This window comes from Populus nigra, chromosome 17 (genome assembly GCF_951802175.1).
Source record: "Populus nigra chromosome 17, ddPopNigr1.1, whole genome shotgun sequence".
Taxonomy (NCBI): domain Eukaryota; kingdom Viridiplantae; phylum Streptophyta; class Magnoliopsida; order Malpighiales; family Salicaceae; genus Populus; species Populus nigra.
This window is the reverse complement of record NC_084868.1, coordinates 6514868-6526761: the sequence shown is the minus strand read 5'-3', so window position 1 is coordinate 6526761 and position 11894 is coordinate 6514868. Positions and strand designations below refer to the sequence as shown.

The 11894-nt window shown below is 35.6% G+C and overlaps 1 pseudogene; it reads left to right on the top strand.

The window, feature by feature from the left end:
• The first annotated feature begins 5609 nt into the window (after positions 1-5609).
• On the top strand, positions 5610-11514 carry LOC133676683 (uncharacterized; annotated as a pseudogene).
• The last annotated feature ends 380 nt before the right edge of the window (positions 11515-11894 follow it).

The following is an 11894-nucleotide window of genomic DNA, read 5'->3' as shown; positions in this document are numbered from 1 at the left end:
TCTTTGAAAGTAGGGGAATCTTTTATAAATCTTTATAGCATTTTTTGGAAGTGGGGAATCTTTTGCCCATATTATGCTAAAAAAATGGTTGTTTCTTTCTTTCTGTACACTATTGGACCGCTGGATAAATATATATCCCGTTGTGGGTGACTTAGTCAACCTAATGGGTGTATCTATAATTTAATAAAATTTAATTTGATTTTTTTTAAAAAAAATTAAAACAACACAAATTTAACTTTTTTTAGTAAAATATAATGAAATAACATTTTCCATAACCCAATTTTTGGTTATTCTCAAATTCTTTTTTTTTCAAAAAATCAAAAAAAAAAGTAACACAAAACAGTGTCGTTTTAAACGACATTATTCTTCTTCTCCTTCCCCTAACGTGCAGCAGAGGAAGGAGAAGCTGTTTTTTTTTTAAAAAAAAAAATTCCCACTCTCTCTTTCTCTCCCTCGACTTGACCCCTCACTAACACAACCCATAGCCCCACTTGGCATACCACCATGACGAAGAGTCCAGGAGGACCATGCCTTGCAAATGGCCGGTCACCTTACCCTACAGGGGTAAGGTAGCCCCGTTCCCCCATGCACCACGATGGGACAAGGCAGGGGGGACTCACTTTCCTCCTGTCTATAAATAGGAGGGCAACGAAAAGAATTGAGAGAAGGGGCAAAAAACAAGGAAAAAGAACAGAGAGAGAATAAAGAGAAAGAAAGATAAAGATGGATTGAAGGGAAAGGAAAACTGGGGAGAACAAATGAGAGAGAGAGAGAGAGAGAGAGAATAAGAACGAACGTGAGGGAGGGTAGAAACAGAGGACAAGGAAAACACAGAAAAAGAATAACCACCGTCTGCCCTAGCGCCACTCCGCCACCAGCACCACCAACACCACATCCAAATCTGGCAGGTGAAAACAAAGAAGGAGAGAAACAATACTAAAAGAAGAAGGGGCAGAACACATAAACAGAAACAGAGAAGGGGGGAAGAACAGAAATTGAAAGAAGAAGAAATATTGGAAAAAACACATAACAGAAAAGGGGCAGAACTGTCGTCCAACAACCCAAAACCAGCACCACCACCACGAGGAACCGCCCGGTCTGCTTTCCCCCCGCCCCTCTCTTCTTCCTTCTTCTTCCTTCTTCTTTCTCTGCTCCGTCGTCTCCACTGTTCATATGCAAAGTGAATAGTGGAGAGTGAATTAATTTATTCTCCATTGTTCACGTTGCATGTGAACAGTGAAGAGCTTCTCCACTTTTCATTAGTCCGGCCCAATCCATAAAATTTTTTAAAAAAATCCTTTTGGAAAATTTATGATTTTTCTGAGTATTTCTCTAATACTGGATTATATTAGAAACAAATCTAATATTAAAATACCTGATTTTTGTCGAAACATTATAAAAATTATAAAACAAAAAAAAAATTGTTTTCATGCATACGGCTCTCTCAAAAAAATCATTTCATATTTTCATACAACAAAGAAAATTTTAAAAAATAAATATTAGCATGCATTTTTGGCGTTAATAACCAGTTTATTAAAGTCATGAGAACTAGATCAATATTTTAAAAAATACCCAAAAAAATGTTTTGTTTTTTTTAGTATTTGAGATTATGAATTTATACGTAAAACTTATTTCCGATATTAAAAAGGTATATATATATATATATATATATATTTATTTATTGACATTAGAACGATTAAATTTTACTCGATAAGATAAGGACCTCCTTACCGATAATGACTTTTCTTAACCTGTAGACAGATGAATAATTAGAAAACACGACAAGACTTTAGTTTTTTATCAGAAAATTAAACAATGCAGCCTACCTTTGGTAAGACGTATTTGGGATGCTAATACATTTTCTTTATACAACCAGTCCCCGTGCCCGATCTTTAAGAGCAGTTAGGGTTTCTAGTGACCAAAATACTAAGCGACGACTCTCATCATTGCTTTCCACGAATAAAAAACAAGAATTCCTTGTCTCCCTCCTTTTCAGAATACCAAAACAAGATAAAGTGGAAGATTTGTCGCGACACCGCACAAATAGGACAATAGTTTTTTGAATTGACCCAAATCAACTTGGACTAACTTAACCTATCTATGACCTAAGTCATGAGTTTGACTAGGTTTGATAACTTTGTTCTTTAGAATCTATTTTTATTTAAATATACACTAAAAATAGATTTTCGTAAGAAAAACAACAAATAAAATTACTGAGAAGAAATGTATTTTTTTAGTCAAAATTTTCTTTTGCAATTCATGTACTCTTTTTTTATTGACAACAAAACAAGTTTTGTTTTTTATTAGCAGCATAGTTTATTGAATAAAAATAAAAGACATTGCCAAAAATTAGTGGTAAAAAATTAGGTTATCATTGCCAAGCTTCTGTCTTTGAGGCTTAGAAAAGTTATTAATGAGGTGATTAATGACTCTCATTCTGCTTTCATCGCAAAGCGGCAAATTCTTGATCATTCTATTTTGCCTAACGAGATTAGGGATAGTATGCAAATAAAGCATAACCAAGGCTTTCTTTTCAAAGTGGGTTTTCAAAAGGCTTTTGATTTAGTGACTTGGGGTTTCATTTTTGAAGTCATGGATTCTTCGATAGTAAATGGATTTTTTAGATTCGGGAATGTATATCTATAGCTTATCTTTATGTATTAATTAATAGCTCACCATCTAATGAGTTTCATATGCATAAGGGTATTAGACAAGGGAACCCTTTGTTACCATTTCTATTTAATATTGTTGTACAAGGGTTAGTAGTCCATTTTGGTCGAGCAATGGAGGGTATTCTATATTCATCTTAATGTCTTCTCAAATAACAACTTTGTTATAGTATGTTGATGATGCAATGATTTTTTATCCCAATTGTCACAATGGGCGCTCGACGTCGGGGGGTCACAGGAGTCGCCATCTAATTGTTTGGTTTAGGGTCATTAAGAAACCCAAGTATATTGGTTTTATTAGAGATTCAAGGGTAAAAGACTAGTTATGGCTAGAAAAAGTATATTAGCACCCCTTGCGCACCCTACCTGAGGTAAGCTGCATTGGTTGGTTTTGTCGTACCCTCCTGAGAGAGCGCGACGTTGTGACGACCCTAAGCTGCATTGATTGGTTTTGTCATACCCTTCCGAGAGAGCGCGACGTTGCAACGACCCTTCCCGGATCGGAGAATCAGGTTGGGATCTTTGTTTTGTGAAAAAGGGAGTCGCCACCTAGTATTATGGTTGATTAGTACTTAAAAGTGCATTTTTATCAAGGTTTTATATCATCATTTTGCACTTGAAGTATCAATAACTCCTTAACTAAAGCATGTTTTATAAAAACATATCTAATTATATAAGATACCTTTAATTTATGGTAAATGTTCATCTTAAATGCAGGCCTATCACATAAATGAAAGAATTGATTGATGAGTAGAAGTACTGAAATTGAAAGGACAAAGAGATGGCCAAACTTAGAAAAGAGATGCTGGTGCAGTCCAAACTGGAACACTATTCGGTAATTGGGTCATATCTAGAGCTGTAGATCTTGGATTTAGGTCCATTTTATATGGATGGAAAGATAAGACATAGGCCTACAACTTTCATGTGCAGCCCAAGATTTAAAAAGGCCATTTTCAAGTCCAAATTGTAGCAACAACAAAGAAGTCTGAATCTGTCCTCCAGCCCAGACACTATTCAGTGTTCAGCCCATATCTCAAGTTCTAGAAGTCCAAATGATCTCAAATGTTTACCCTGGAAAGATGAGACAATTTCCTAGAACTTTCATGAAGTTTGTTCAAATTATGACGTCATCAATGACGTTTTTGGCAGACAAGAAGATAAGAATTGTCACCAAGTCAAGATGTGGCCACCCACTCATCAATTAGTCAACAAATCAATAGTTTCGAATTTTGGCCTATAAAAGGAGACATTTGTCATATATTTAGGCATCTTGGTTTCCAGATCAAGATCATGCTCTTGCTTTCTCTCTTTATATTTTGTAATGCTTAAGTTTTGCTTGTATTAATCTCTTGCTTATGCTTTTCATTTCCTTTCCTTGTTTATTTATGTTTCTTTCTTTCATTATGTTTAACTAAGTTTATTATGTTAAGTTGAAAAGGGTACACTAATGGTGTAAGAATAAGTATAATATAAACTTAACATGGACCTTAATGTTGGATACTAACATGCTTTATATTTGCTATCTTGTTCACTTATAATACTTTGCTTGTTAAATGGTTAATCTAGTTTTATGTTGTATAACATTTGGTACAACAAATACTTGGCACTTTCATAGCCCATACTGTATGGTATAACCGACACCTGAGCTATGAAAGGAACTTGATTTGTTGTTAACATAAGTTATAATCATGAATGCCTGACAAAATTTACAAGTATTAGCATTATTCGAATAAGATAACTAATGTAATCATGTTAACAATTTATAATCCGATTGGAACCTTCTTTGTGTGTGGTTTCCAGTTGAGTAATAAAAAGAGTTTATACTATACTTGTTTGAAATACCATTAGTGGATCCTCTAACCTTGACAATTATTTTTATCCTTGTTTAATCCTTACATCAATATCACATCTCAAAGCTCTCTTTAACTTATTATTATTGTTGTTGTTGTTTATAATTTATACAATTAACCTCCCTGTGGTTCGACCCCGGTCTTGCCGGGTTATTTATTACTTCGACACTCCTGCACTTGGGAGAAGACAACAATCTTTTGGTCGTGTCAAGTTTTTGGCGCCGTTGTCGGGGAGGTAAATTCTTGTACAAATTATAGTATTTATTTTATTTTCTATTTTCTCTTTTCTCTTTTCTTGTATCTAACTTTGTTTCTTTTGTTTTGTTTCTTTTTCTTTTATTTTCTTCTTCCTTTTATTCTCTTCTTACACGTGCATGAGAGTGTGGTCACGTACATTAAGTGGTAGACTTTGTAGGGTATCCTCATCATTTTCAGAAAATATGGCTGAAGAAGATAACCAATCGCTTCATAATGAGAATAATGAGAATATTCGGGTTAGAACACTTAGAGACCACATGAATCCCACAAGAACAAGTGCACCCTCATGCATAGTTTTTCCTCTTGATGCATCTCATTTTAATTTTAAGACATACATTAGTCAACTTTTACCATCTTTTCATGGCTTAGATTTAGAAAATCCATACTTGCATTTAAGGGAATTTGAGGAGGTTTGCAACACATATAATGACTCAAATTGTAGCATGAACACCATTAGATTGAAGCTTTTTCCTTTTTCATAAAGCTAAAACATGGCTACAAAATTTGAGGCATGGATCCATTCGTGCTTGGGATGAAATGCAACAACAATTTTTAAAGAAGTTTTTTCCATCCCACAGAACAAACTCTTTCAAAAGACAAATCATTACTTTCTCTCGAAAACCAGGAGAAACATTTTACCAATGTTGGGATAGGTATCGAGACTTGCTTAATACTTGCCCCCATCATGGTTTTGAAACATGGAGATTAGTTTCACATTTTTATGAAGGGTTAACTCCTAGAGATAGGTAAATGGTTGAATTGATGTGCAATGGAACTTTTGAGGATAAAGACCCTAATGAAGCAATGGAGTACTTAGATTTGCTAGCTGAAAATGCACAAAATTAGGACACCACAGGTACTTATGAGGCACCAAGTAAAACTCAACCTCATACATCTAGTGGGGGTATGTACAACCTTAGGGATGATCATGACCTCCAAGCCAAGTTTGCATCTTTAGCTAAAAAAGTCGAAGCGCTAGAATTGAAAAAGAGTGGTCAATTAAAATCTGTTCAAGACATTGTATGTCAAATCTGTGAAACCAACGAACATTCAACCAATGACTGTCCAACCTTACCTTCTTTTAAAGAATGTCTCCATGAACAAGCCCATGCATTAAACAGTTTTCAAAGGCCCAATCATAACCCATATTCGCAAACATATAACCCTGGTTGGAGAAATCATCCAAATTTCAGTTGGAAGAGTGATAACAATAATGCACAAACTTCATAGCCACCGTTTCAAGCACATCATAATTTCCAAAATTCTCATGGATATGCACCTCCTTATGCTCCACCTCCTAGAACAAATCTTGAGGAAACATTGCATGCATTTATGGAAAAGCAAGAGGCAATTAACACTCAACTTGCTCAAAGCATGACAGATTTTAAAGATACTCTTGCAAAATTGACATCTGCTCTCAGTTTCCAAGAGAAAGGTAAGTTTCCATCTCAACCACAACAAAATCCCAAAGGGCAATACAATGCGAATGCAAGTAGTTCGGGAAGCCAACACATGGATCAGGTCAAATCAGTCATCACTCTTCGTAGTAGTAAGGTTATTGAAAAACCCATTCTTGAACCTTGTGAGAATGATGATGAATCAATCTCTGAGGGTAAGGAAGAGGTTGAATTTGATCATTACAAAGAAAAGACTGATTCCCCGCCAGCACTTCCATTTCCTCATGCCATGACCAAACAAAGGAAAGTCAATCACAACTCTGAAATCTTTGAAACTTTCAAACAGGTAAGGATCAATATACCTTTGTTGGATGCTATTAAACAGGTTCCTTCTTATGCTAAATTTTTGAAAGATCTGTGCACTGTGAAGAGAAAACTGAATGTGAAAAAGAAAGTCTTTTTAGCCGAACAAGTAAGTGCCATTCTTCAGAACAATAATGCATTGAAATATAAAGACCCTGGTTGTCCTACAATTTCATGCTTTATTGGAGAACATAAAATTGAAAGAGCTTTACTTGATCTTGAAGCTAGTGTGAATTTACTTCCATATTCAGTTTTTCAAAGTCTCAATCTAGGTGAGTTAAAACCAACTTCTGTGACTCTTTTACTTGCCGATAGATCTGTAAAAGTGCCTAGAGGAATAGTTGAAGATGTGTTAGTACAAGTTGATAAATTCATTTATCCTGTGGATTTTATTGTCTTGGACACACAACCTGTTGAAGCATGTAATTCATTTCATGTTATTTTAGGGCGTCCATTTCTTGCAACTTTTAATGCATTGATTAATTGTAGGAATGGACTGATGAAGCTATCTTTTGGAAACATGACATTGGAGATGAATATTTTCAACATTTGCAAGCAACCTGGAGATGATAATGATTTACAAGAAGTAGATTTTATTGAAGAATTGGTTTATGATCAATTTGAATCTACTTTGAGTAATACTGAGTTTGATGAATTTGAAGATTTGCAAATGACTTATTCTCAGGAAGAAATCACAGATGAAAAAGACACCGAAAATGTTGATGCGAATCTTTTGTCAAGAGTGACAACAGATTCGATATCTGACATCACACCAACCGATGATTACTTTCCTAATAAATCCTTACTTTCTCTTAGTTCAATGCCTTGGGTTGCTAAAAATATCAATTTCCTTGCCTCAGGAGATTTGCCAACTCATTGGAGTACCGAAGACAAAGGTGAGTTTATGAACGAAGTGAAGAAATTTTATTGGGATGACCCTTACTTATTCGAATATTGTCCTGATCAAATATTTCGAAGATGCATTCCTGACAATAAGGTAAGTAATGTCATTAAATTTTGTCATTCTGAAGTATATGGCAGTCATTTCTCGTCAAAAAAGACCATTGCAAAACTCTTTCAAAATGGATTTTATTGGCCCACCATGTTCAAGGACACGCATGCATTCTGCAAAACTTGTGAAAATTGTCAAAAGTCAGGATTTATTTCAAAACATAAGGAATCTTTAGATAATCTTCTATTGACTTTGGAGACATATCCTGGTGGAGATGTGCATTGTGCATTTCAAGACTTATGACCCCATTTCCATAAAGAACGTGATTGACTTAGTCTTGGGAATTTGACTGTAAAAGACCCTGTTTGCTAGTTTTTAAGAAAACTGGATGGGAAGCCTATCCCCAACCCATAGAGGATGTTTAAGCCGTTCTTGGACGTAAAACCAAGGGAAGATGTGAGCCACAATCACAACTACGATTTGAGTCTAAGTTTGTAAAAAATTATGTCTTTTAGTTTTATTAATAGCATAATATTTTTTTTTCTGTTTTGTTATCTCTTATATTTGTTTAAGTGTGTTTCAGGATTGTCAGTGTTCGTTGTTTCAGGTGATGTCTTCTATACTCTATCTTTTTACCTTAGGATATTGAGGACAATGTCTTGTTTTGATTGGGAGGAGAGTAGTAGTATTTAAAAAAAAACAACCAACTAACTGTTTTTGTTTTTAAAAAACCATTTGGCAAAACTATTATTACTAGGATGGCAGAGTAAGGGGGAATGACTCTTGAGACGCATCTTAGTAAACATTTTCTAATGGTTATTTGCAATATTCATAACAAGGCCTATTAGAATACTTCTTGAAATATTCAGGTTTACAAACTCTCGCATTGTTATCACTTTGTTCTGCTCATATACTCATTTAACAAATATTTTTAAACCTTCATTTTCACACACACACACTTTAACATATGATTGTGGGTTGCACATTGGATTATTACATTATTTATGTTCTTTTGTTAAAGGTAACAACTAAGGGATAGGGATAGTCTATAATTTGCAAAAAAAAAAAAACAAAAAACAAAAAAAAACAAAAAAAATTAAAAAGAAAATGATGATAATAAAAATGTAGATAAGTTTGATTTCGTAGCCTCCCTAACCTAAGCAATTAAGCCCGAAGGGGTGTTTTAACACCTAATACCCTAAATTGGTAGACCTTTCCTAGCTACATCCAATGCTTTAATCAACTGTAGGAATGGGGTGATGAAATTGTCTTTTGGGAATATGACTGTGGAGATGAACATATTCAATGTCTCCAAACAAATTGGTGAACATGAGGACATTATAGAGGTGGATTTGATCCAAACAGTTTGTCAAGAACACTTTGAGAGAGAATGGATAAAGGATCCATTGGAGAGAACTTTAATTCATGATGAAAGATTTTGTTCTTTGGAATGTGTTGATGAGGAAGTAAGAGAACTCGAGACTTATCTAGATCCAATGCCTCTTATGTCAATAGGTCAATGGACCCCATCGTTTGAGCCTTTGATTTCACCCCAAGTGAAAGCTGAGGCATCTCTTGTCCAACCTTATAAACCAGAAAGGAAGCCTTTACCGAGTGATCTTAAGTATGCATTTCTAGGGGAAGATGAATCATATCCTATTGTGATTTCATCAAAACTTACCATAGAGCAGGAACAAGAACTTTTGAGAGTGGTGAGAAAACACAAAAAAGCAATTGGGTGGACTATTACTGACTTGAAAGGAATTAGCCCTCTTTTATGTACACATAGAATCTATCTTGAAGAAGATGCTAAAACTGTGAGGCAAATGCAAAGACGATTGAACCCAAACATGAAGGAAGTAGTAAGATGTGAAGTGCTTAAGCTACTTGATGCGGGTATCATTTACCCCATTGCAAACTCAAAATGGGTTAGTCCAACCCAAGTTGTCCCTAAAAAATCTGGAGTCACGGTAGTGAAGAATGAAAATAATGAGCTAGTACCAACTAGAATCCAAACTGGATGGCGTATGTGCATTGATTATCGTAAGTTGAACATGGTGACTAGGAAGGACCATTTTCCACTTCCATTTCTAGACCAAGTGCTTGAAAGAGTAGCCGGAAGAGCTTTCTATTGTTTTCTTGATGAATACTCAGGTTACAACCAAATTGAGATTTCTTTAGAAGACCAAGAAAAAACCACTTTCACTTATCCTTTTGGTACCTATGCTTATAGAAGAATGCCTTTTGGCTTGTGTAATGCACCAGCCACTTTTCAAAGGTGTATGATGAGTATCTTTAGTGACATGGTGGAAATTTTTTTGGAAGTTTTCATGGATGATTTTTCAGTTTATGGGGATTCTTATGAGTTGTGTCTAATGCATTTAGAAAAAGTTCTTGAAAGGTATGAAGAGAGGAACCTTGTACTTAATTGGGAGAAATGTCATTTTATGGTGACACATGGCATTGTCTTAGGTCATATTGTCTCTTCAAAAGGGATAGAGGTAGATAAGTCAAAGGTTGAATTCATTCAAAAATTACCTACCCCTCGGAGTGTGAAAGATGTGAGATCCTTTTTAGGACACGCTGGTTTTTACCGAAGATTCATTCATTCTTTTAGTACCATTGCCAAACCATTATGTAACTTGTTGTCACAAGATGTTCAATTTGATTGGACATCAAAATGTCAAGAAGCTTTTGAAAAGCTTAAGGGGTTGTTGACCACTGCACCAATCATGCAAGCTCCTGATTGGTCTTTACCATTTGAACTGATGTGTGATGCTAGTGATTTTGCGGTAGGGGCTATTTTAGGGCAAAGAAAAGATAAGAAACCTCATGTCATTTATTATGCTAGCAAGACTTTGAATGATGCTCAATTGAATTACACTACAACTGAAAAAGAACTTTTAGTTGTGGTCTTTGCATTGGACAAGTTTCGGTCTTATTTGGTTGGATCTCTTGTTATTGTTTTCACTGATCATGCAGCATTGAAATACTTGCTCACAAAACAAGATGCCAAGCCACGTTTGATTCGATGGATCCTCCTACTCCAAGAGTTTAACCTTGAAATTCGAGATAAAAAGGGAGTAGAGAATGTAGTGGCTGATCATTTGTCCCGTCTTTCAAGCTATGAGACCATAATTGATGAATCTCCAATAAATGAATTCTTTGCTGATGAAAATTTATTTTGTGTAGGTGATGTTTCCTACATTGGCTCTCCATAGTATGTCGACATAGCAAATTACCTAGCCACAAGTCGGATTCCTTCTCATTGGTCTAAACTTGACAAACAAAAATTCTTGCGCAACGTGCGTACCTTTTTTTGGGATGACCCCTACCTATTTAAATACTGCCCTGACCAAATTGTGAGGCGATGCATCCCTGATCATGAAATTCCAAGTGTAATTAATTTTTGTCATGCATTAGCCTGTGGTGGGCATTTCTCTTCCATGAAAACCACTGCCAAGATCTTGCAGTGTGGTTTTTATTGGCCCACCATGTTCAAAGATGTCCATGCCTTCTGTGTTGCATGTGACCGATGCCAACGACTAGGTAACCTCACTAGGCGTAACATGATGCCCTTAAACCCCATTTTTGTTTTGGAAATATTTGATTGTTGGGGGATTGATTTCATGGGACCTTTTCCAAGTTCATTTGGTTACCAATTCATCCTTGTAGCTGTTGATTATGTGTCTAAATGGGTGGAGGCCATTGCATCTCGAACCAATGACCATCGAGTTGTGGTCAAATTCTTGAAAGAAAACATTTTCTCTCGTTTTGGCATGCCCCGAGCAATGATTAGTGATGGTGGTAAGCATTTTTGTAACAAGCCCGTTGGGATTTTGATGAGAAAATATGGTGTAATTCACAAGGTCAGTACCCCCTATCACCCACAAACTAGTGGCCAAGCTGAGTTGGCAAATAAGGAGATCAAGAACATTCTAGAGAAAACAGTCAATCCAAACCGTAAAGATTGGTCCCTACGACTAGTTGATGCTTTGTGGGCATATCGTAGTGCTTACAAGACCTCTTTAGGAATGTCTCCTTATAGGCTAGTTTATGGAAAGCCTTGTCATCTCCCTGTTGAGATTGAGCACCGTGCATATTGGGTCATCCAGCAATTCAATGATAATGAAAACGAGGTTGGCAAAAATAGAAAGCTTCAATTGGATGAATTAGATGAACTGAGAAATGATGCATTTGAAAATGCAAAAATTTCAAAACATAAGATGAAAACCTTGCATGATAAACATATTCTTAGAAAATCCTTTCATGTTTTTCAAAAGGTTCTCTTGTATAATTCACGATTACATCTCTTTCCTGGGAAGTTGAGGACAAAATGGATTGGTTCATTTGTGATTAAATCCATATCTGAGCATGGTGCTTTTGAGGTAGAAAATCCTAAGAA